This window comes from Crocuta crocuta, unplaced genomic scaffold, assembly GCF_008692635.1.
Source record: "Crocuta crocuta isolate KB4526 unplaced genomic scaffold, BGI_CrCroc_1.0 scaffold770, whole genome shotgun sequence".
NCBI lineage: Eukaryota > Metazoa > Chordata > Mammalia > Carnivora > Hyaenidae > Crocuta > Crocuta crocuta.
In genome coordinates, this window is record NW_027527430.1 from 843,700 (window position 1) to 869,341 (window position 25,642).

Consider the following 25,642-nt stretch of genomic DNA (forward strand, 5'->3'; position numbering starts at 1 on the left):
GATTTAGATCTATCCATGCATTCATTAATTGTTTTATGTTCATTCTTTTTCTTTGTGTTCTGTTTCTCCATTCCAGCTTCCAGTTTTTTAAATGTTTTTTATTTATTTGAGAGAGAGAGAGAGAGAGCATGAGCAGGGGAGGGTCAGAGAGAGAGATACAGAATATGAAGACAGGCTCCAGGCTCTGAGCTAGCTGTCAGCACAGAGCCTGATGCGTGGCTCTAACCCATGAACCATTAGATCATGACCTGAGCCGCCCGGGTGCTCCCTCCAGCTTTCATTTTGATTATTTAAATATTTTAGTATTCTATTTTATTTTAACCATGGAGTTTATAACCATATCTATGAATAGTCTTTGGGTTTTTTTTTTCATTGTTTGCTTTACAAATTATAATACACATTCTAAACTCTTCACAATGTCAAGGATGATGATGTCCAAGATTTTACCTGACACAGCAACAAGCATGAACTTCATATTCACATATGTCCCCTTTCCTCTCAAATCCTATAGAGACTACATCAAGAGCCCAGATGGGTGCTGCACATACTTTGGATTTGCACTGTTGCTGAAAAACTGAGTGGTGGGAATTCACATTTTTATAATAGCTACAAGTATAATGCCCTGGATGGAGATATTATTTTATCACACCTGAATATGTAAACCTATATTCTGGATAGATACACTATGTCTGTCTTCAACAGCTGTTCAGTATACAAGCATTCTTGAGGAGATATTCTGAAACAATACCTCTGCTCACAAAATAGAAAAACACCAAAGACTCACTGATAATTGTTTCTAACAACAGCCATCCTTCATTCCAATATGTCTTAGTTTCTGTCAGCTTTTCTCATGATACATCCCTCTGTTGGTCATTCTGATTAATGTAAACTACAGAGGCTAATTTAATTGGTCTTATACAGTATTTAATTAAGGCTACTATTAAGATGATTCCAAGAAGCAGGTTAAGACCAGTCTTCAGTACTGACCTCAGTCATGGTTCTCAGAGTCTTAGAGTCAACCAGTAAACAAATCCAGTAACCACTGAAATTTTCTTAAGTTTCTGTATTGACCTCTGTACTTGGACTGATGCGTCAATCTGGGTACAGTAGAATGTATTAGCTATTGCACAGGCTGCTTCAGCCCATAAAAAGGAAACTAAGGTACCTTCTAACATTCATAACAACCCTGACCATTGAGTTTCAGAAGGAAACATGAATGATTTTCACTGCTGAGGTAATGCCATTGGTAAATACAGCTAAAGTAAAAGAACATATTTCATATCATTTTATCAACTTGAACATTGCTCTTGTGGGGAAAACTTCCCACATGATGGATATATATGATTCAGCTATCCATCTGGGAACTTCCTTAATTATCACTCAGAGAGATATCCAGAGTCCTCTCTTAGCCTTTCCTTATGAATCAGAGGATCTTCTATGAAAACCCCTAATGTGTATGTCATCTTGTTTTGGAAAGGTAGACAGATTAATGCCTGACTCCCAGAGTGCAATCTTGAAGGAACACATAATGATATCACACCGAAGGAAAAATTGTAATTTTTTTGTTTGTTTGTTTGTTTGTTTTACAAGTATTGGGACCTATATCATTAGGGGGCATAGATTTAAAGTTACTCTTATTGGGCCTTCTGACTGGTGAATAAGCCTTAGCATGCCAGCAGGGCTGAGACTATGCTGAGACAAGTGGGTATTAATCCTGGTTAATTAATCCAGGTTAATCCTGGATTGGCCACTTGAAAAGCTATACAAAGAGATATGCAAAACATCACAGATAAATGAAAATGGAATTCTAAAAAAAAAGAAAAAAGTTTAAGTAACCTATATTAATGAACAAAAAAGAAAGCAGGGGAATTTTTAAAAATATAATAAAAAATGGCAAACATAAATCTTATATTAACAGTATATGTATATGTAACATTATGTATAAAGAACCTACATATATAAATTACAAGTCAATGGTTGGCAGAGTAGATAAAAAAATTCATGACTAAACTGTATGCTGTCTACAGAAGCTCAGTCAAAATATAATGAGATTTGTAAGTTGAAAGAAAAAAAAAGATATACAATGCAAACATCAATCAAAAGAGGCAAGAGTGGCTACATGAACATCACATAAAACAGACTTCACATGAAAGACAAATACCATGGAGGGAGGACTATTACATAATTATTAAAGGATTAATCCACCAAGAAGTTATGGCAATATATTTTTACAAATTTTTTATGTTTTTTATTTTGAGAGACAGAGCATGAGTTGGTGAGGTGCAGGGAGTGGGAGACACCCAAGGCAGCCTCCAGGCTCTGAGCTGTCAGCACAGAGCCCAATGAGGGGCCTGAACTCAAGAACAGCAAGATCATGACCTAAGCCAAAGTCAGATGTTTAACCAACTTAACCATCCATCCACCCCTGGCAATCTTAAATGTATATATACAAAAATTTTAAATATATAAGTAATACATGTGAAGGAAAAATGATAAAATTTGTTTTTTCAAGTTTTAATTTAAATTCCTGTTGGTTAAAATACAGTGTAATATTACTTTCAGGTGTAGACTTTAGTGATTCATCACTTACATATAACACCCGGTGAAAAATGATGAAATTTAAATGAGAGTTAGACAAATCCACAATTAAATGGATGACTTCAATATCCTTCTCCATACATTTGATAAAAAATGACAGAGAACTATATACACTCACATTGTACCAATGTCAACCTCTTGGTTTTGATATTGTATTCTAGTTATGTAAAATGTAACCACTGGGGGGGAACGCTGAGTGAAGGACTTCTCTATACTATCTTTGCAACTACCTGTGAATCTATCATTACTGTTAATTGTCATTTTTCCTGATAATTATGGTCTATAAAGTCACCCAAGGCTCAAAATTAGCAAATACCTAACTACTGTCTCTGGAGGAGAATATAGGGTTAGGCTCTTATGGGTTTCTGGTCACATTTCACAAGTGATCAATACATAGCCTTGTTTCATGTGTGCTCCATGCTCCTGTTTAAATACATCTTATTTAGTATGTATTTCTTTATATAAAAGATTGATATAATTTGTTTGATGTGTATTCCTTTATATAAATAATTAATTGTTTAAGTAGTTCTTTATAATAAAATACTAGCTGAGAAGGGTTTAACGATTTCCTGACCCAGGGTATGTGGCCATAAATTTCTTTGACTTTTAGCTTCAGAACAATGCTGTCTCTTACGCTTTCTAATCAGTCATCATTTTATAAATCCACAAATCATCATGCATGATAGCTGTTACATGTAACTATCTTCATACGCAGATTAGCAAAATTCTCACTTTATCTCTCTCTCTTTTATTGAATGCACCATACATATTGTTGATTATCACTGAACTTATGGCTACCAGCACTGTAATTCATGACTGAACCAAGCTGATCTAACACAACATATTTTCTTTCTAAGGCACATCATGACATTCATGTGCTTAGGAACACTAGACAGTACTTCAGCACACTACACTTGGGGGTGGGGGGGAGGAGGCAGCTTAAACAACAAAAACACTAGCAAAAAACCCAAAAAAATGCAAAAACAAAACATGGCACTTAAGTAGACCATGAAAATGACACTCGAGTATGAGAGCTCAAACAAGAAGGCAGAGTATCACCTTGTTCAACCTCAGCTGGGAACACGTGCATTTGAGGACCCAGAAGTCTTTGTTACTCTGTATATGACCACAAATGATCAAGAAAGAACTGTGAGTATTGATTTGCAGGCTATAAATAATGTTTAAAAAAAGGAAAATGGTGATTACCAGGGCCAAGAGTGAGGAGAAATGGGGAAATGCTGGTTAAGGGGTATCAAGTTTCAGTTAGGCAAGAATAAGTCCCGTAGATCTAATGTATGGCACGACTATAGGTAACACTATTGTAATGTATACACAAATTCCCTAAGAGGCTAAATCCTAAGTGATCTCACAACTCAGACATACACCACAAAAAATAACGATGCGAGGAGATGAAAATGTTAATTACTTTGATTGTGGTGATTAGTTCACAGTGTATACATTTATCAAATCATCAGATTGTACACCTGAAATATACACAATAAAATCCAGGAGCAGCTGAATTTACAAATATAGAATTTGAAAAGAATGAGTAATGGCTATTTCAATTATAGAGCTAAAAAAATTAGAAATTAAAAATTAGTGACTGGAGTTTGCAGTGCATGAACATCTACTACCATTTAATACACAAAATAGCAAGTGGACTCTTCTGGAATTGTGCAGTACATAATTAGCACAATTATACACAGTAACATGGGCATTACATATTTCAGGAGGTACATGGCACATAGTGTGACCATATTTGTAGCTGCTAAATTGAAATCATTAGAGACAGACATCCTACTGTGGAACTGCAGGGCAACAAAGGTGAAGCAACAAGTCCTTGCACATTACTGAAAAATTCACAGATACATTATCTTGGATGGTCAGGAAACACAGAGCTAAACTGAAGAAACATTCAAAGAAAATCCTAGTCAAATCACATGGTCCAGTGATAATGGGAAAATAGCTTTTAAAGTGAGATATTGTATTACTAAACAGCCTTTTCAATGTTTAATTTTTTAAAAGTACTTAAAAGATGATTAGTACTGGCAGAGTAGATATTAACAAACTGCAGCAATTGTGGTTTAGCCTTAGAAAATAAAAGGTAAGCAACATATGTGCAGATTCTACAGAGTAAATAAATTAAGCAATTAAATGTGTTTTTCTAAGATCCTTGTCACTTTCAAATAGATATCAGTTCCAAGAAAAATAAAATTTGAAAAAGAGAAATGATTTAGTTAGTAGAAATGTTTATGTAGGCAATGAAAAATCAGGAAAAAGAAAAAAGTAATATGCCCTTTATGTTTGGTTTAGAAAACAAATTATATGGAATAACAAAAATATCTTCAGCAAAGATCACTGATGATTTTAATCAGTTATTAATGTCAGCATGGCTATAGTGAGATGGGAAAGAAATCTAAGATAGTCATTAAAATAAAACTCTTATTAGTTGCAAATGTCTTTATCCACTTATTTTGTCACACACAGGCAAATAAAGGAGATTATGATTCGTCTTTTTAGAACAGGTTTTAAGTGCTTGGTAACATTTTAGTGACACACTCTTCTGTAACGAATTTAATTAACTACAAGCCCTGGGTTTATTACTGATAATTATCCTACCATTGCTTGCAAAATATACCTGTGGCTAATTCCATTATAGTTGTAAGGCAACAGGCCTCTTAAAGATCAATATTCCATTTGTGTGCCTGATTTCTGCTGCTGGGTAGGTGTGATTAATTAAGCTTAGTGTCACATAATTTTATTTAATGGATTTAAAACAGGATAACTTCAGGTCACAGAGAATAGACAGGGATTTCACAGTTCAAAGGTTAGCATTAATGCATTTCAGTTAATATATTAAAATTAATCAGTAATAGTAAGCAGTCATCCCTTGTTAGGCAACTCTTCCACTCTTAACCATGTGAAAAGAAAATTTTCTCAATATATACTTCAATTGCTAGACCAGTGATTTCACAGTGGAGACAATTATATATTTGTGTCTGTACTTATTCGAACTATTGGAAAAACTTGAACTTTTTCAATTATATATTTTGTCCTTGATAGTTAAAAACGATATAGATGTGCATTGTATTCATAACCATGAATTTCTTAAATAACACAGACTTACAGTTTGAAATAATCAGGGTGAAGTCTAGACTGATTAATGATATCTAAATTAAAATATTTATAAAGGGATGTAGTTTCATTACTGTTCTGTACTTCAAACAATGTTAATCACTGGATCCACTGACACCAGAGTAAATGAAAATACGTTTGAACTGTGTGTAATGTTGCTAAGCCACTATGAGGGTTTAAAATATTTGTTTTTCAAAAAGTGAGCTTAGCAATTTTTCATAGAATTTTGTGAAAAGCCTTAAATTGCATAGCAGACTTCCTTCTTCAAACAGGAATGACAGTAATCACAACTAAAACACTCAAATAATGTGTATTGTATTTCAAGCACTTTAAGAGCTTTACACATATTCCCTTATTTAATCCTTACAGCAACCTTATGAGACAGGCATTAAAATTATATTCATTTTATAACTGAAGAAGTTGAGGCACAGCAAGATTAAATAACTTTCCCAAGGTTGCAGAACTAGTTATGAGTTCACGATGAAAATCCATACTGCCTTGCTTTAGACCTCATGTTTCATATCTACACTTTCTCTCTCAAACATTAGTTACATTGCTAATAAATTTTAGATACTGGGCAATTGTATTTCTGTTTTTCTACTTTTTGCCTGAATTCACTTTCATATTTAATGCTCCTATAAATAACAGCATGAAGATAGGTAATTTTTAAACTTCTCAGGAGAAGGGGTCCCCTATCAATGTGAGGGTACCCACACACTATTTTGCAAGACAAATATGTGAATATGTACACAAATATGTACATTTATACTACATTTTCATAAAATTTACCCTACATACAGGCTACTTGAAGCCCACCGTATAGATTCCAGCTTAAAAACTCTTCCCAAAACCTATTCTACAAATCTTGTCTTTATTTAAAATTTTGATACTCTGTCAATGATGTTTTTGGGTATTTTGGCATTAAATTGGATTTTTCAAAATGCGTTAACAAATTATATATTGATTATATAGGATGTTGGTTTACTTGTTTTGTTTTGTGTTGGAGTTCTCATGTCAAGGACTTGGAATAAGTGAGTGAGACACTGGTGTCCGATCCTTACAGGGGAGACTTTGAAACATAAGTAGCTTTTATTGTGTCCAATAAAGGTAATGAAAATTGTCTTCCTAGGTCCCCTGGCTCTCTGTATGGTTTCTAATCATGTGAATACAAACAGATGACGTTTATGGCCAATTTATGCTTAACGTAATAGACTACTAACTCAATGATCAGTTATTTCTAAATTTCTTATCTTTAAATAGTAAAATAATATTAAATAAAAAAGGACTTATTTGGGGGCACCTCAGAGGCTCAGTCGGTTAATCATCTGACTTTGGCTCAGGTCATGGTCTCGTGGTTCATGAGTTCGAGGCCCGTTTTGGGCTCTCTGCTGACAGCTAGGAGCCTGGAGGCTGCTTCAAATTCTGTGTCTTCCTCTATCTCTGATCCTCCCCTGCTCATATTCTGTCTCTCTTTCCTTCAAAAATAAATAAAGATTTAAAAAAGGACTTGTTTCATAAAATTATATTAATAACATTTAGATATTTAAGATGGAAAGTGAGATTCTGTCATTATTCTGACATATTTTCAATTTCTGAAAAGAAAAAGAAATTTCTATGTAAAATAATAGATTTGGGATTACTCACATGTTTTAGAACATCATATGTTTAATGTTCATTAATGATTACCTATGATTAACATTTATGAATGACTCTTCACCATTTCCATTTTTGCCACTCTTTCTAAAATATTCTGTAACAAATCACTGTCACTGCACCTTAAGCCCATAGACTCTTGTACATGATATGAAATCATGAAGTCCAGATGCTGGTTCAAGTTTTCTGCCCCATAATCTACATACCAGACCTTATAATAGATTATTAATTAATCAGTTTTTAATATAGGAGTATGGATTATTTCACAAACACTCTCACAGCAATTTGAAAGAAGAAAACAAGATGAAATTAGAAATTGTGGGACAAACTAAAAATTATTAGTTCATGAAGAGCCACCTAGTCTTGGTGAGATATTACAAAAGGAAGGTCTACAGAGACAGTGAGATAGGTTGAGGGGTTTGAAACCTGAGGATCAAACACCTGGAAAAGAACTTGGGATAAAGAAGGAGAAATATGCTGTAATTGTTCCTAAATACTTCCGTTCAATGAACTCTTGTGAGTATATGTATTCAATTCATAATACTTATCTTTATAAAACAAGATTGCTATGGAATACTTTGGTAGTCAAATCCAGAAAAGAGATAGCACTGGATATTTATGACTACAGAGTGTAAACTCAGGAGTAATATTCGCTGAGCATGAGAAGGCAGGACAAAGTTAAGAGTAATCAGAGATTCCATTTAACTTGTAGAAGCCACCAAAGTGTTAAATACCTGAAAACTGCTATAACTTAGAAATGAATTATAAATCTCAGAGGCTTTAGCTTTGCTATAATAGGTATATAATTCATATTCTTGGTTCATGGGGAATACTGATTTTTGTATATTCACTCATTTTCCTATAATGAAATCTATTTAGAATATATCCATGATAGGACAAGAGTGTGACAGTGAATGAGAACAAGAGGGAGGGAGGCAGGGAGCACAATCACCAGAATTTCCGTACTTTTACATGTGATTTTCTGAGGAAATGAAACTGGTTTGTTATTTATGCACTTATTAACTCATCAGATATTTATTGATTGATCTTCAAATGTTCCAAAATTTCCCTGACTAGACCGTTTGGGTTTGATCTCACATTATTGTTTTTCTGCTGAAACTGGTAATTAGGCTTTATCAGAAAGTTTCTGATCACTTCATATAGAGAACTGAAATAAATGGTGAAAAACATATGGAAAAGAATATTCTCTGTTGCAGGTGTTATAACTGTGGTTTGCTTTGAAGAGAAAATTTAAGAGGGAATGATGAGTTCCACTTCTGGGTGGAAGGTCAAAGAATAGACCTGTGCTTCCCAAGGTGTTTCCCTTGTGCCACAAGACTGGTAAGGTCACAAACAGGACTCCTACTCCAGTCTAAGTGTCAAAGTGAGGACACGAAGTCATGGGGCAAGGTCATAGATGACATATAATGAGGATATAACTTGAGGGAGAAATTAAGCCTTGGTTGTTGTAAACCATTGAGATGTGGGAGAAGTTTGTTTGTAGCGCTATATAATTTAGCCAAAAAAAAAAAAAAAAAACCCAAAACATACTCATTCTTCAAAATGTTAAAAAGTTGAACTTCATTTCAAATGTTTGTTTATTGGGGCACCTGGGTGGCTTAGTTGGTTAAGCATACAACTTCAGCTCAGGTCATGATCTCACGGTTAATGGGTTCATGCCCTACATCAGGCAATGTGCTAACGGCTCAGAGCCTGGAGCCTATTTCAGATTCTGTGTTTCCCTGTCTCTGTCCCTCCTCCATTCTCTCTCTCTCTCTCATTTTAAACATTTTAAAACATTTTAAACATTTTAAAAATGTTTATTTATTTTTTATTTTGAGAGAGAGAGAAAGAAAGAAAGTGCAGGAAAGGAGCAGAGAGAGGGAGAGAGAGAGAATTCCAAGCAAGCTCCATGCTAACAGCACAGAGCCCCCCGTGGGACTCCAAACCACGAACTGTGATAATATGACATCAGCCGAAACCAGGAATTGGATGCTTAACCGACTAAGCAACCCAGGTGCCCTGAACTTTGTTTTAGAGCATAAGAGTATGGCTATTCCAGTTGATGGACAACTATTCTCTGAGAAGCTTTTGTGATCCTGATCCTAATGTTATTTCTGACTGATTGAAAAACAAATCCTACAACCCTTACTCTCCATGAAATTGCTTCGACATTGTTGGTCATCTCAAACAGTTCAAACTAGGGAGCCATTACAAATATTATAAGATGTTCTTTTCATCTTAAGAAGGAAATCTGAACAGAGTGAAAGATCACTGAAGGAGGAAAACAAAGTGGAATGGTAAAATGTAAAAAAAAAAAAACTGTAAGAAAATGAATCAAACACTGCTTCTCACATGTTGATGGTAGCTTACTCTGACAAAAAATTCAGTAAGTTTTTATGCATCCCTCGGTCCTAGAATCTTATGTAAACTTCATGTGCATTAATTTTCCTGACAAACTTACAAATATGGTTAAAAACCCCCAAAATACATATGTAAATGGCAGATAAAAAGCTGCAATTTAACACAGTAGTCACTTAGCAGGACGACCATGTCTGAACATTCATTATATAAAAAAAAAACAGCGTGTGAGATTTTGCCTGAGAGACAAATAGATCACATCGTATCCTGAAGAGCAACATTTTAATGAATTGAAATTATTTTGAATGTGCCAAAAGCAGTAAACTTTTCAGAGAGGTGGGAACTTAGTTTGGAATCTACCGTAGTTTATGAGTGATGATAGAAACACTATATTGAGGGTATGTATTTTGCAGAACCCTAATATTCTGATAAATCTTGCTCTGCTAAACTCAGATAACTTCTGAGAGAACAGTACACCGGGAGCTATTATGAACTGTTATCACAAATGTAAAATGATAACTATTAAAGATACATATTCATATATAAATGAAATAGGATTACTAAAATAAAATCTGGAGAAGTAAAAAAGAATTTTTAGGTGTAAAGTAGTATTTTAAAAATTCTTATAAGGGTTTCTGCACATTTCATCAAAAGTGCATATCCACTGGATTTAAGAAAAATCTCTACCCTGTATAAATTACTAGTGAGGCACTTGCTTTTCCTTGATACAGTGGATATACATGGTGCAAAACTGCTATTTCTGATCACTGAACTTTGAAACTAATAAGTACAGGAAAATCATACTATTCTGTTACATATAAATTGAGAAAGCTAAATTATATATATTTTGACATTTTTATATTTTCTTAACCTTAATATTTGTACTGATATTTAAAAGTCTATAAACATATTTATTTTTAATTTTTTAAAATGTTTTATTTATTTCTGAAAGAGAGAGAAAGAGTGGGGGCAGGGGAGGGTCAGAGAGAGAGAGACACAGAATCAGAAACAGGCTCCAGGCTCTGAGCTGGCTGTCAGCACAGAGCCCAACATGGGGCTCGAACCCATGAACCGTGAGATCATGACCTGAGCCGGAGTCGGATGCTTAACGGACTGAGACACCCAGGTGCCTCTATAAACATATTTTTTTTTGAAAACTATAAAGCTATTTAGGGGTTTGATGAGAATGTTGGGAGATACCATAGATCAGACAGCAAGATTTCACTTAAATTTTTTTGAAGCTATAATACCAATGAACTTGAAGCTATGGCTCAAAGGTACTAAATGCTAAGTGGCCTCTAAACTAAATTTAAATGCATAACAAATGGGCCTTGACAGAACTGATTTAGGATATTTCCACACGGTAAATCTCCATTTTTCAATCTAACTAAAAATGTGACCCAACAGATGGTAAGACTCTTACTGTTGTTTAATGTGATATTACCAGACACATCTTTAAACTTTTAAGAGCATTTCAAGTAACTGCATGGGATACAGGCCCTGATACACTGACCCTAGGTAGGTACTAAAAAAGAGAAAAGTACAGATAAAAAATTGAAGAGGCTGTAAAGTATAAGCCATTCTATTATCAGATACCCTTAGAGCTAACTTTGACACTGATGGAAACTGAAGTTTGAAGAATGATAGGCGTGTCATACTGTTGGTATGAAAATGCATGCATTTCTTTATTAAACATATCAGATGCCTAACCCTTTCTGCCACATGTCAGAACACAATAAAGGGAGATCATAGTTGCCATCTATGTAGCCCCTAATTTATTAATTTATTCCAGAAATATCTTTTTGATCATATAATTTATTGAAGTACCGGATACATCACAAAATATACACTAAACACAAAAATATCTATTAAATATATATATTTGCCATATAAAATAGCATAAAATTTAAAATATGTAACTATTATACATTTTTACCTTAGCACATTTTGCTAAGTAAATTATTATAACACTTATAGTATATGTCTATACTAATTCAATATCATTTAAAATGTATGTGATGGGTCATCTTGGTGGCTCAGTGGGTTAAGCATCCGACTTCAGCGTGAGTCACGATCTCACGGTTCGTGGGTTTGAGCCCTGTGCTGGGCTCTGTGTTGACAGCCAGTTCAGAGCCTGGATCCGGTGCCAGATTCTGTATCTCCCTCTCTCTCTGACCCTCCCCTGCTCATGCTGTCTCTCTCTCTCTCTCAGAAATAAATAAAACATTAATTAAAAAAAATAAATTATATGTGAATAATTAGTAATTTATACGTAAGGAAATTATTTTCCCTACTCTTTTAAGAACCAAATATATTGCCTTATAAATTCTTTTTGTTTTTAAATTCCCAAAGTCAAAGTATAATTTGATTTTTAAAAAATATTTTTGTAAGGATTTTGTGCATCAGAAGCCAAACTACCTGAAGATGAAAAGTACACTTTTGACCAAAATATCCCTTCCATATTGTAAACACTAAAGGGGTGACAGAGAATAAGGGGTAATGAGTACATTTTCATTTATTGTTTTTATGAGATGGATAGCATATTCAAGATAAAATCTGCCAGATTAGAGGTGATCTAACACATTTAATTATCTCGTAGCCTTGTCTCACCAGACTTTGTTGTTTTGTGTCCTATACAGAGATAAAAACACAGCTGCGAGGGATAATTCACCGAGTGGTAGACTATCTTCATTACACATACAGTAAAACTCTGGATTGCGAGTTAACTTGTTCTGCGAGTGTTCCACAAGTGAGCAAACATTTATAATATATTATAACTTGATCAATGAGCAATGTCTTACAATAAAAGTAATACATCCATGTTGACACCTGAGCAAATAGTTCTTGAAATTTGCTTTGTTACACAAGTGCTTTGGATTACAAGTGTGTTTCCAGAATGAATTATGCTTGCAAACCAAGGTTTTACTGTATATAAAATGACAATACACATAACCCCCAGATTATCCCTTATTACACAGCCACAGCAACAATTGCAATTACTGAGAAAGATTAATGATATTTGACTGCTCACCTGAGTGGACTCCCAATTCAGTCCTGGGGGTTGTTACGTAAAATACCCAGCAGATCGTGTGTCTAAGTGAAATGTTCCTTTCACTATAATAATAGAGATGGAACACTTTTTCCTCCCTGGTTATTTGAAATTGTAGGACCTACTAAATTATTATTATTATTTTAATGGTCATATTTATCTCCAGTATGGGGAAAAAATAAAGCCTAATGCAAACCACTCATCAATAGAAAGCCTGTAAGCTGGAAAATAAATGATTCATAAGCTGCAATTTGCAAAATGTGACAGTAATAATTACTTTAGGTTAAACTCAATTATAAAGGACTGTGTAGGAAATGTGGGGTACCTGAAAAAGAAAATTTTTGAGTAAGTGTAGAAATCTGAGTTAAATGTAGACATTTAACTCTTCAGGGTAGCCACCCACAATTTCATCAAAGATACTGTATTGGATGCTCTTCAGAAAGAAGGAAACTTGGTCTGAGATTTATGAAGCAATCAGATGTATAAACTTATAAAGCAAGCAGAAAGGCTTTGGTGAGTTCATGGGTATACCTAAACAAATATTGACTCAATAAAACAAAAATAATAATGCCATGTATGCTTAAATACAATGTAAAACTCACATATGTAATGTCTAGCATATAAATCAAATGGGAATGCAATTGAAATTCATTTCCTTGTATCCCAAGAGTGAGGATTAAAGGATAAATGACTTTAGATTGTGAATATTAGAAGAGGGGAAAAGATTAAATGATAAACTGATATTTAAATTTTGAACATTTAAAATTTTCTATGATAGTCAATAAATGGGTAGAATATAAAGCTCCTAATGTAATTGGAGAAAACTATAGACTATTAAAATTATTCAGTGTACAAGAAGGCAGGGAAAACAAATGCACAGAAAGGCAGAGGACATGGGAAGCACATAAAAGTGATGGCATAAGTAAATCTGAGCATTGCAAAAATAAAAACATTTTACTTACAAAAAAATCTGAAAGGAAAAAATAGAAAATAAAAATCTAGTGATGTATTATTTATCAAAATCATATAAAAATGAGAATAAAAAACTTAAAAGTAAAATCAAAGAGTGGGTGCCTGGATGGTACTCAGCTGGAATCTTGATTTTATTTCAAGTCATTATCCCAGGGTCCTGGGATTGAGCCCTGTGTTGGGCTCCACACTGAGTATGAAGCCTGTTTGAGATTTTCTCTCTGTTCCCTTCCTTCCTTCTGCCCTGATCCCCCACTGGTATTCTCTCATTTCCTCTCAAATTAAGAAAAATATATATATATATAAATAAAGTTAAAAATGAAATAAAATAGTAGAAAAAGTTATGCCAAACAACAGCTTCCCAAAATAAATAATGATAAAATGATCTTTACATTTTTCACTAGAAATAAGGAGGATGTGCTTGAACCCAGCCCATTTTCCCTGGGAGCCACTCATCATTCTCCCTGACTGTGCCCACTGACACAGGGTTCTGGCCTTGCAGGCTCCGTGTCACCTGACAGAGGTGTCAGTGTCAGGAGACTGAGGTGGGCAGGAAGGGAAGACTCAAAGTGTTGAAACTGTCCTGTGCATTAGGCTGTGTGTATCTCAGGGGCCTCCTTTTCCATGTGTTAGAAGCACTAGATGGACAGATCCAACCTGGCCCCTGGGCTCAGGGACCGCCAGAGCCTGCGTCCTTCCCTCCAGTCTAAGTATGGTAGATGCTTCCTTCTTGTTGCTAATTCCTAGGCTACCTCAACACTTCATGCTGGCCTCTCAATAATCCTACGGAGGTAACTTTCTGGTTTTAAATTTCCTCTCTTTGAACCACTTCTTGTGGTTTCTGTTTTCCTGACTGGACTTTGACTTCATAGTAGAGATCACCACATGATGATGCAATTTTTTTTTTTTTTTCACCAGGAACATGTAATGATTTCAATTTGGTACCATAACTTCAAGAGATACAAAGCAAAATAAGTGATAGAATTACAAATAGAATTAGGTAACAATCATCACACTAGGATATTTTTTAATGTTCATTTATTTTTGAGAGATAGAGAGACAGAGTGCAAGGAGGGGAGGTGCAGAGAGAGAGGGAGATAACAGCGTTTGAAATAGGCTACAGGTTCTGAGCTGTCAGCCCAGAGCCTGGTGTGGGGCTCAAACTCACAAACTGCGAGATCATGACCTTAGCCTAAGTTGGATCCTTCACTGACTGAGTCACCCAGGTGCCCCAGCACAAGATTTTAACACACCAAAAGCAAAATATCTGTGAATTCCTATTTCTAGGCAAATTGTATATAAGGCATCAATTGAAAAACAACTCTTGGGTGCACAATTTGCATTTGTGATACATATCCTCACTCTCCTGTGAGAACCTCTGGAATCCCTACTATGTGCTATGACTGCACACCTGGGGAATGGGGGTCTGAGGATATCTAATTTGGTGGGAATTCAGTCAATTCACACTATTATGAAATAGAAAAAGAATAATGGTAGAGATATGTGTAAAGTGCTATAGGAGAGAAATTGCCTGTGAAGGAAATTAAAACTAGGCCTTGAAGAATAAAAGGGATTTGTGAGGGGAAAGGGTCAAAAGCATATTAATATTTTCCTTGATATATCCAATTTTGCTCATACATTTAGCATGCCAGGCACAATTTCTGGTATTGTGCATAAATAATGTAAAAATAGAGCAGCTACCCTATGGAGCTCATAGTCCACTGGGAAACCTGAGAAGAATCAGGACGGACCTGCTGTCACAGCAGAAGGTAAAACCAAAGAAAGCTTCCTAAAGGAGGGTAAGGAAATATAAGGATTTTGAAAAACGAAGCAGGTTGTGTATCAGGAGAGTGAAAACAGTGTCCTTGGCGAACAAGGCCAGTTTCAGCGGGTGAGAAAATAATCCTGTAAAGGAAACCATGCCTTTTACTTTCCCTTAAAAAAAAAAAAAAAAAAAAAAAAATCTCCTCTATAGTCCACCCGTCTTGCAAACTGAATCCATATTAACAAAGGTTGCCTAGCATCATGTTTCTGTAGCTGCAACTCTCAAGCCAGACTATTTTAAGCATGGTGATGTTCTCAAAAGAGGTGAAACAAAGATTATACTGCATACTCGAACTTTGTCTGCAGTACTGTCATTCAGGAAGACATCCTTCCACTTTATCAAATCGTTTTGGATTTTTGTTTGCTTAGTATCCCTTAAAGTAAAAAGGAAAGAAAGTAAATTTCCCAAGCCCAGAAATATCAGTTGTTGTTTAAGGCAACTTTGTTTACTAATAGCTCTAGAAGAAACTGTAAAGCAAGGAAAAATAAAAATAAAAAACTTTATCTCCTGTAGGTAGAATGTTTTCCCTATTTTATTTTTCTTTCCTTAATTTTCCCTTAGGTCGTCAAGTGTTTCTTCAGCTCCTATACAGTATGTAAGTTGATGGTTGGGAAGTGTTACAGATTATACACTAAACTCAAGATTGAAAAACTGCTTATTAAAGCCTTTAAAGCCTTAACACAAGGAAAGAAGTTTTGTAAAATTTCAGGTAGCATTTCAGTTAGTCTGGTGTTCTATATACATCATAACAGAGAAGTGGGAAGGGATAAATTATGTTCCTTTTCCCACCAATAATTTTACCCCTTCCTTGAAATCTTAGTGGGGAAAGGACCCTCTTCTAATAAAATAACAAAAAAAAAAAACCCTCTTGTCACAATTTTCTTCTCATTTACTATTTGCTTTTTCGTTGAATTTTGATGCTATTCTGAATCCCTAAATATCCTAAAATCAAAACAGCAAATCCCGGATACCCTATAATCTACATAGAAGTAGACTGCAAATTCCAAAAGAGCCAGAGAAGCACCATTCAAAAGTAGAATAGAGGATCTCACAATTTCTGAAAAATATAAAGTTTTAGAAATCAAGTCTATCCATCAGTACCATTGGCAATCAATGGCCTAATTCGCTAACACAATTATCATCAACTGAGATAGATATTTGATTGTTGCATTTATTTTTTTGAATTTTGCTTATTCTGTTCAACCTTAAAACACAACTTTATGCTGCTGAACTAATCCCTTCTATAATTCATTTAACATTTAAAAGAACCAAGATATTAAGAAGTTCTAGGTATATTTTCATACAGATTCAGAGTTATCCTTGTATTAAAAATTCCACAGATGTAAGATTCCTCCAAAAAATGTACATTACCAAATCAGTAGCATTTATTATTTAAATTAATACCTTTCAACATGCCCTACAACTCCCAGACCTGCAAATATTACTCCCTAGAGAGAACTGATCAATCATACCTTTTATGAAAAGCTGTATCACTATACTATATTGCATTTCCTTTATACTTCACAAGAAATAGTTTTACTCAATCAAATAGTAAGCTTAAAAATTATTTTGTAGTTTCCCCCAGAATCTTGACATTTCAAGTTTTTGAGACTCCTGTATTTTTTAATCTGACCTTTTCCACCTAAATATCATATTTTTGCATTGCATTTCGATAACTCAATAACATTTTTAAATGAACATTGTGTGCTTTCAATTTGAAAGTATACAGAGCAACATGGATGAGCAAGTTCCGTTTTTTTAATTTAAATTATTTTCATAGCTTTGAGCAAACTTTAACCTTTAAAACACCAAGGTACATTTCTGATTAACATCTCCACTATTTAGCCTGGTGATTTAGCAGAGATGAACTCTGTCCCTTATAGCAGTGGTAAACAAACTGTTTCTTATCTGAATCAGTTAAGAAAAATAAAATAAAAACATTTCCACGCCACATGTCCTTTCGTTCAACATGGAAACATTATTATTGATTTCCATGAGCAGCAATAGAGAAACTTTCTAAGTGAATGCATACAAGAATATCAACAAGAAAATCAACCTTTTACTCGACAGTAAAATATTAATACATAGGACTATGTGTGATTTTCAACATGAAGGCTTTTCCCTGATACTTATATAGTATTTTAGAGTTCCCAGAGAATATTCATATGCCTTATGGTATCAAAAAAGTATGAATTAAGCATTATTATATTACTTTTGAATTAACAGAATCAGAGCCATGAAATATGTTGCCTATTCTCACAGGAAAAATTAACTCTGATTATAGTCTTGGAGTCACATTTTTCTATTTGATGATATATTAATTCTGATATACCGTAGATATTCTATCACCAAAGAATAAGCCTTTTTCATAAACAAAGAAGGTATTTTTAAGAACGTCTTTGCTGTGTGACTACAGAAAGCTAGGGTTTTATTGGGTTCTAGGGTCTAAGTATATCTGGACCATAGATTCCAGTCACTAGCAAAACGGCTCTGGTTTATACTCTGGCTCCTGCAGATCATCTAGTTACTTGCTTTCTCAGCCTCCCACCAGTCTGCCCATAATTCTTCACTCTAAACACAGGAGCAGATTTCTCCCTTAATTCTACAAAACTCTGCATATTCCAAGCTGTAACTCTAAACTAAACTTTAGTGAAAGCTTGGAGATAGCAGGAAGAAATTACAACTCAGAAAAGAAAATGTTAGCACCAGACAACGGCCATAAATTCTCCTGGATACCACAAAGGATGAGACTTCACAGGGTAAGTCTTTCTGGCTCTCTCTCACCTTATTGTCCATTCTCCTGCTGTCAGACGGCAGGGGCCATTTTATCTCCCTCAATGGTGATTTTTTTTTTTTTTAAGTTTTTACTTATTTCTGAGAGAGAGAGAAAGAGAAAGAGAGAGAGAGAGAGACAGCGTGAGCCAGGGAGGGTCAGAGAGAGAGGGAGATACAGAATCTGAAGCAGGCTCCAGGCTCTGAGCTAGCTGTCAACACAGAGCCCGACCTGGGGCTTGAGCTGACAAACTGTGAGATCATGACCAGAGCCGAAGTCGGACACTTAACCCACTGAGCCACCCAGGGACCCCTCAATGTTGATGTTTTGAACCTGACTTCTACCTTCACCTTCTCTAGATTACTGCAATGATGGAGGGAGATGTTAGTTTCTACTCTGCTGCTCTTGCCTACCTCCAATCAAAATCTTAATAAACTTTAGAAATACAAAATATTCAGAATTAAGACAAACTCTCAAATCAATGTGCAGATTGATATGCTCCATAACAGCTTGTGATATTTTTTTTGCAACAAAAAAATGCCCATTAATGTCTGCCATTAATTCAAAAAACAGTTTCGGCTTAAAAAAAGATTAGAATCGGGGCGCCTGGTTGGCTTAGTCGGTTAAGCGTCCGACTTTCACTTAGGTCATGATCTCACGGTTCGTGGGTTCGAGCCCCGCGTCGGGCTCTGTGCTGACTGCCAGCTCAAAGCCTGGATCCTGTTTCAGTCTGTGACTCCCTCTCTCTCTGACCCTCCCCTGCTCACTCTTTCTCTCCTAGAAATAATAAATAATAAAAAAAAAAAATTAAAAAAAAAGATTAGAATCTACTACTGACAACCTTAATGCAATTTTTTCCCCTCTGTCGTAAAGAGTGACAGCTGATCACCAAATTTATTCTCTTTGTTTGGGCCACACTTCCCAGTCTCCTTTGCACTTACCTGTGCCATATTAGTCTAGAGACTGTTAAGAGTAAAACCAACCACTTCTCGACTCTACCCATAAAAATATTCTGTGCATCATCATTCATGCTTTTCCTTTTTACAGCTTCAGGAAGAGGAGCATGGCAACCTTAGAGGCCACATACTGAAGGTGGCAAAGCCACAGACAGCACCCAGCTCTCTCTTATTACAGATTAAATTGGCAAAGCAACACACAACAGCCTGGTCTCTCAATCATCACTTGGAGGAGAATCTCCAGGAACAAGGGCACTGGACTATTTGTTAAAAATAGTTTTCTTGGGGCGCCTGAGTGGCTTAGTTGGTTGAGCGTCCGACTTTCGCTTAGGTCATGATCTCGCGGTTCGTGGGTTCGAGCCCCGCGTCGGGCTCTGTGCTCACTGCCAGCTCAGAGCCTGGAGCCTGTTTCAGTCTGTGACTCCCTCTCTCTCTGACCTCCCCTGCTCAGGCTGTCTCTCTCTCTCCTAGAAATAAATAAAACATAAAAAAATAGTTTTCTTGTGTTAAAAGATATAATGTCTTTAAAAATGACATCATACTTCCTTAACTAATGCATCTATTTTCTACCCTATTAAGTTTTTTTAAAATGATCATTTTTCAAAACATGTTTTATAGTTTTATGTCCTGGATTCTTTGGCAGAGAAGCAGGGGCAATGATGCAAGCAAAAATGGCCCTAGTTCTTCCTGAACCTTCCTTTTCTGGATGTTGGAGGCTCTCTCTGTTGGGCTTTGGGAGAGCTGGATAGTGAGGCAACCCCCAAAGTGTATTGGCACCACCAATTTACCTACTTTGTGCCTACAATCAATGGCTCAGGATAAGCACTTACTACTGACAGGAAATCATGGGAGATTATGGATTTTAGTTCCCACATTTTTTTCGCTTTTGTCTTAACATCCACACTGGACATCCTCCCTTGAAATCTCCAGTGTCTTCCTCAAGTTCTGCCTCTTTCTCATGAGCCTGCTTCAGAAGAAATTTCCTTTCAGTTTTATTGCTTCTTAGTCACTAAAAATCTGTGTTTGACATTAGATTTTAAGATTTTATTCAAAAGCAACATGTACCGAAAAAACTCCAACACTATCTCACGGTGATACCCTTTTAAAGGAAGAAAAGCAATGCACCTTGCTCCAAATTGCATTACCTGAAATTGTATAATAAGGAAAATATTAATTCCCATCCCTCCATTTCTGATAAAAGATGAGAAAGCCCTGATTCAGGAACAAAGATAAAGTAAAGGCACATTGGCAAGGGGCTTGGAATCACAGCTAAACAGGCAGTGTCCAAAAATACTGAGGCTGGAGACCTGAGACACATGCCACTCTGCGAACAACAATTAAACACCGTTGATCCTGTTACTCTCTCAAACTCTCAGGCTTTTCCTTATTAACCCCAAATCTTCCTAAAAGCAGTACTTACTGGTTGCTTTATTTGTTGACTACTTTCCTACTTCTTAACTACTTATTTAACTTATGCAAATTATGTGAAGAGTCACAAATTCTGTGGAACTCTGCAGTGGTTTAGAAATGGGCTTTGTAGTCCTCAGCATCCAGACCCTCCTACTAAACAAAGGACTAATATGTTACTTGATCCCACTAAGTTGCTTGTTTTTCACAAGCAAAGTATATAGGAGAGTATTTAACTCATATGGTTATTATGAGGTGAATGAAGGTAAACTAGTTGCTAAACATATTGGTATGGGTAAATAATAAGTGGCATTGTTATTCCCTGAATCCCGTTTCTCTCCTCAGTCTTTTTTCTTCTTGACCTATCAGAAACATTCAACAGTAATGAATACCTGAGACTGTCCCCTTTTTTTGGCATCATTAGTACATATCTCCTTCTGAATGGAAAATACTCTTTATTGTGACATTCAGTATCTCCTGTCAGCTGTACTTAGCTGTAGTCTTTCAATATTATTTCCAAATAATACTCTTCATAAACTTTCACTTCACTCCAACAAAATTTGGACCGATTCTCTAGATATACAGCTCATATTCTAGATTTTTCCATCTCTTCATTCTAGTTCTTCTCTTTGAAATTACACTCTAAGCCACCATTGCTACATTTTCCATAATCTGAGGGGAATTCCTATACATTTTCGAAGCCCGGAGTTTTATAGAATAATATGCTTTGTTTATCATGGTCTTAAATGATTGGATCATTACACAAATTGTTCTTTTTCCTTTTTTTTTTAACTTCATGGAAACTGCCATAAATTCTTGTCCATTAACATTTTTATTTGAGGATTGTAAATATGCTTGGACTAGAACAATTGGATTTACATTTTGTCTAAGCAACAAATATAAGAATCCTGATATGGATTGCTGTTTTTCAACAGAGGTGAGACAAATTAATCCGGCAAGTGACATTTTCTATGACATGTTTTATGCCTAGCTTGTCACTGGTAATTGAAACAGAAGGTAGAGTGGTTTTAAACCTTTCTGATAGGATATCACTTTACTGTGGTTTGTCAATTGTTGCTTCTCTCTGTTTCCAAAGAGTTCATGGCTCAGATAAGAAACCAAAGTTTATTTGGAAAAATAGTGAGGATTAGTTAAGGTAGCAGTAGTGACAGAACAAAGATAGAGCCCATGATAGTGGAACCTGCAATTTCTAGGTGCACTTTTAATCTTCTCCTCTTAACTTTGTGCACATTTCCCAAAGACAAGGACAAGTTGTTTTATGTCTCTTGTTATGTGCCTTCAGGTTTTATAAAGACTGCTATGACATTATCAACTACATGTTAATAAACCTTTTCAAAATTAAACTTGCCAATATATTCATGATCTCAAAAACTCAACAAATACATTTACTAGAGTATTTAATATAAATGTATACCCAGTTTCTCTATGTCCTAGAATATTTCTAGGTTAAATATTATTTATTTCCAATAAAATATCCTATTAGCCTTTTTTTTCATTTTTATTCTTTCCACACATGTATCTAAATGAGCATTGTGTGCATGTATGATGGAATGGGAATAAATTCTCATGAGGGCTTATGGAAGTTCAGATCTTCTGACAACCAGATTTCAATATGGAAATAAAAGAAAACACTCAAAAGATGTATTAGGGAAAATGCCTATGTGATCAAATTAAAAGGGCAAGAGGGGAGGTGGTGCTGGGAAACCTATCCCAGTGGAAGTAGCACTGACCTGGTGAAAGAGAAGGAAGGAAGGAAATGTGCTGTGGGGGGCAGGTGAGTCTTAGATGGATGAAGCCCAGTACCCTCGGCTTCGGTCAATTATGTTCTTTCATGTCAAAGATCTGATGGAACACGGTTATGGCAGCCACAGAACTCAAATTTCAAATCCTCTACTACAGAAGAAAAATAAGAAAGTATACATAAACTTGCTCTTAAGTGATTAGGTTATGTGGTAGCATTCTCTCATTATTTTAACATTGTTATTTATGATGTTTGTACTTTTACTGTTGTTTATTACAACATCCCATTAGTCTTTCCACTGAAAAAAACAGCAAAGTGCTTAACATTAATGGATCCTTTATGCCTATCTTTAAGGGCAACCACGGAAAGGTTTCGGAAATCATTACTACAAACCACAATAACTTCTGGAAGAAGAAATTCAAAGCATAGATTGAAAGGTGTCTCCCTTAGGTAAGTAAAGACACAAAATTGAGCCCTTAAATTCTGCTACAAAGAAAGACGGATAAGAACATATACAGTAAAACCTTGGTTTTGAGCATGATTTGTTCCAGAAATGTGATTGTAAACCAAAGCACTTGTATATCAAAGCAAATTTCAAGAACCATTGGCTCAGTTGTGATCATGTCATTTTCGGCATCATATACTACTCATATTGCAAGATATAACTTGTTTATCAAGTTAAAATTTATTAGAAATGTTTCATTGTCTTCTGTTTTGATGTTTCTTTTTTTAAATTTTATTTTTGAGCGAGAGAGAGAGCACAAGCGGGGGAGAGAGATTGGGTGACAGAGGATCAGAAGCAGGTTCCCTGCTGGCACCAGAGAACCTGACATGGGGCTTGGACTCACAAACCATGAGATCATAACCTGAGCTGAAGTCGGAGGCTTAACCAACTCAGCCACCCAGATGCCCCTAGAAATGTTTCATTGTCTTCTGGAACACTCACAGAACAAGTTACTCACAATCCAAAGTTTTACTGAATATATGTTCATATGTATGTACATACATATAGTACAAGTCTAATAAATATGTAGCTCTGATAATTCCTAAAAAAAAAAAAAAAAGTCAAGACTTTCAATTATTTACCATGTCAGATTCTTATAACGATTACCTAAAAATATCAGTTTTTTGTTCTCAGAGGTCTTATGATTCACTACTAGACAGAATTTGGATCTGCTTACTTTTAAAAACAGAAAGCCACAATTTTTGGTTCTAATTTGTAAATTTAAATTAAAATTTAGTGAGCTAATGAAAAGTGAATACACTGAAAGAATGTTTCTACACATTTCCTCTGTTGGCTTACATGAAGAATTTCCAAGAGAAGCTAAGAACTATACAGTTAGTAATATGTGGCCAATGAGAAAATGGTTACAATGATATATGATTATATTCTTGCCAAATGTAGTGATCAATTACGTCAGCAGCAAAGCGGTTATTCCTACTAGAGGAGATGGAAGGTACTTGGAAATGTCTCACTCTCTGTGGAGTTCCTCATATCACAATGAAGACACCCATTGACATTTGGTATGGTTAGCATCAAAGCTGGTTTTACTCCATATTTGTGATTTCTGAATGACTAATATCTCAATCACCATAAATTTTATGGATTGATGTTGATTGGCTGTTTGTAAGGTGATCTCTACCTCCTAGCATTGCCCCTGCACAAGCTGTGTGCAGTACTCTGAGCCACTAGGGGGACATTTTAAATGCTGCTTTATCAACTGGTTTGAACAATCACTGCAGATCATGGTATGAGAAACTATGAGAAACATAAAAAAACTAAAAATCAACATGAGATTTTCCTATCTTGAAAATAATGGATGTTTTATTCCTCATTATTTTTCTTCATAATACTTTAAGTGGAAGTTGTTATGACAGAACTTTATTTTGCCCTGTAGGTTTAACTTGGGGGAAGACATTATCGCACTGACTTCTTCATTCATTACATTTCACCAATTGCCTCCAAGATATTCAGTACTGGAACACGCTGGAGGCGCCTTCTGCTTTGATATATATGCATATAAATCAAAGGTGTAGCTGACTAGTAATGAACCGTGAAGGTGGAAACTTTATTATTTACATTTGGGACAGGAATAAAAGACAAAGGTAATGATATAAACATGATCTACTACACAGATCTCCTTTCTGTTCTTTGTTAACAAACCTGGGCAATCTTAAAGGGAATTAGTTGGACATCAAGTTGAAAACATTTTATTTTTTATTTTTATTTTCATAAGTGTATTTTTTTTTTTTTGAGATAGAGAGAATGCAGAAGGGTCAGAGAGAGAATGAGAGAGACAGAATCCTAAGCAGCCTCCACAACGTTGGTACAGAGCCTGCTGTGAGGCTTGGACTTACAAACCATGAGCCTGTGACGTAAGCCAAAATTAAGAGACAGATGCTTAACCATCTGAGTCATCAGGTGACCCTCAAGTGGAAACATTTTAAATGTTCCACTTCAAATGAAAGTTTAATAAATTTCTTTTTTTTTATATATAGTTAATAATAACTGAAATTTACCAAGACTTAGGTAGGTATCAGTGTATCCCAATCACTTAACATGGATTTTCTGGTTCAGAAAATACTCTATTAAAATGCTCTATTATAATGTCCATTTCAGGGGTGAGGAGTCTGAAATATGAAGTATGTCCAATGCCTTGCCTAAGATCCTGTTAGCAGGAACAAAATAATATATCTAGAGTCTTTATGCTCAAACGCTTGCTTTATTGTCTCCCTTGTAGCTACTGAGAGAAAGACCCCTATAGAGAGGGTATCTCATGGAAAAATTTAGGGTAACAATGTCTGCACAACTGGCTTTTAAGAATTTTTTAGAGGGGAGGTGCCTCGGTGGCTCAGTTGGTTAAGCGTCTGACACTGGCTCAGGTCACGGTTCCTGAGTTCCACCCTGTCTCAAGCTCAGTGCTGACAGCTCAGAGCCTGGAGCCTGCTTCAGATTCTGTGTCTCCTTCTCTCTCTGCCCCTTCCCTGATTGCATTGTGTCTCTCTTTCTCTGTCTCAAAGAAAAATAATAAAAACATTAAAAAATTTTTAAGGAATTTTTATAAGAGATCCCTGAATCTGGTAAGAAACTATATAAGTTGGATTTAAAGCTTTTAAGATTCTAAGTTTTATAAATTTACTCCATTCAGTAATG

At 35.4% G+C, this 25,642-nt stretch overlaps 1 pseudogene; it reads left to right on the forward strand.

Annotated features, from left to right (window-relative positions):
- The first annotated feature begins 3,606 nt into the window (after positions 1-3,606).
- Positions 3,607-25,642, forward strand: part of LOC144227534 (small ribosomal subunit protein uS10 pseudogene) — a 26,137-nt pseudogene continuing 4,101 nt past the window's right edge.